The 1,691-nt window shown below is 37.1% G+C and overlaps 1 protein-coding gene across 1 annotated transcript in view; it reads left to right on the top strand.

The window, feature by feature from the left end:
• Positions 1-616: 616 nt before the first annotated feature.
• The window catches only part of LOC103476613 (GDNF family receptor alpha-1-like), a 150,094-nt gene continuing 149,019 nt past the window's right edge, over positions 617-1,691 (top strand). The window contains exon 1 of the mRNA XM_008429088.2: positions 617-673. The gene's annotated coding sequence lies outside the window, so the exon portion shown is untranslated. The remainder of the gene's footprint in view (positions 674-1,691) is intronic.

Genomic DNA, 1,691 nt, shown 5'->3' with positions numbered 1-1,691 from the left:
ATAAGTAAGATTTACAAGCTCCCAAAAAGAAATATAAGAATGTTCCCTGAACAGCAACAATAGCAACTTTATTTATCCATCTTTGATTCTAATGAAGGCTCTTTGAGTCCTTCATTGAAAACATCTCTAAGCATTCAATGATCCAAGTGTGTGTCATTGAGTCATAGACTTTCTTGTAATCACTCCAAGTTGTGCACAGGGTGGTGTGTCGGGTTTTGCAGTCTCGGGCGACTGTGTGGTCTACAAGGAGTTGGTGTTTGGTTCCTCTGCTATTAATGCTGATGCCCCTCTGTACCCTTCTGTGTACATAGGCGTAAATCCCGGGAGGGTTGGCGGGATCCTGACCCCCCCAATCTTGGAAAAGTCTAGAATTGTCCCCCCATCCCCCCAAAGAAATCATGAAAGAAACCTTTGTATTTAAACAATATCAATATAAGAAAGGCAATAGAAATAAAGAACAAAGTAAATGTGCCATTTATCTAAGAAAAAAAATAGGAATACATTTTTAGGTTCCCCCCGTCCCCCTCACTATTGCTAGAACAATGGTTCAGTCCAAAGTGTAGGACGAGCAACAGCTGCGCTGCTGAACGACACAGAGTCGCTGAAGTGAGGAGCTAGCTGTTAGCTGTTAGCTGTTAGCTGTGGCTCTGCAGCACAAATAACAAACCCTCCAGTAAGTAAATACTTAAAGCAAAAGACATGTAACACGTTTTATTTACTTTCACTGCTCAATAGGAAGAAACACATTGACAATAAACAGTTATTTTATTACGTTGGCTGACTCATGCTAAACTGCTATGTTATGCCTTGGAAATCAAAACTAGTTAATCTGCTACATTGCTTTCATAGACTTAGCTCCTTTTTCTGTCGAAGGTAGCCAATATTTAAATTATATTTAGCTCTCTGACTCTTACTTTAATAAGAAGAGTGTGAAACGGAAGCGGCTGAGCGTTAGCACTAGCCGATAGCTCTATGGGAGCAGAGAGCAGAGGGGCTACTGCAGCTGGCAGGAAAAAAAAAGGTATGCCTTTATTTCTTACCATCTTCAACATAGAGCTTTTAAAACCACAAAATAAAATCGGAATATTTTTCTACAAAACTCTGGTGCTGACCGTTAAGTTTAAGTTATGATACTTCCCAAATATTCAATTCCTACATATTTATCGGTTCTCAACCATCCAGGACATGAAAAAACTCAATCAAAAATAAAAGTTTAAAGCAACTTAAATAACACGTGATTTGTATTGAGAACCACTGCAATAAATCAATATTTATGAAGAATTTTATTAAGTGGGGTTACTCATTAAAACTTGTTTTTATTTAGAGCCTTAAGGTTTTGTAAAGGTGTAGCAGAGATTAGATCTATGATTCTGAACTAAACTCGTATCTAAACATTTGAATCTTAGTTTGACTTCTATGGGTCTCAACAGGTTGTTCACTGAGAAAAACACTTTGGTTATTCATTGCTACTTAGTAGTCATTTTGATGGTGCAGCTCGAACACACACAAAAAATTTTTAACCACATTTTACTACAACTTTACCGACCCCTCCAAATTTGCTCTTAAAAAATTTCCCTGTTTATGGTCCCCCCCCAATAATGAGATGGGATTTACGTCCTTGTGTGTGTGTGCGTGTACATATATAAACTCATTTATAAGTTTATATATAAACATATAAACATATATATATA

This window comes from Poecilia reticulata, linkage group LG15, assembly GCF_000633615.1.
Source record: "Poecilia reticulata strain Guanapo linkage group LG15, Guppy_female_1.0+MT, whole genome shotgun sequence".
NCBI lineage: Eukaryota > Metazoa > Chordata > Actinopteri > Cyprinodontiformes > Poeciliidae > Poecilia > Poecilia reticulata.
Note: the sequence above shows the minus strand (reverse complement) of the source record. Positions and strands in the feature narration are given on the sequence as shown.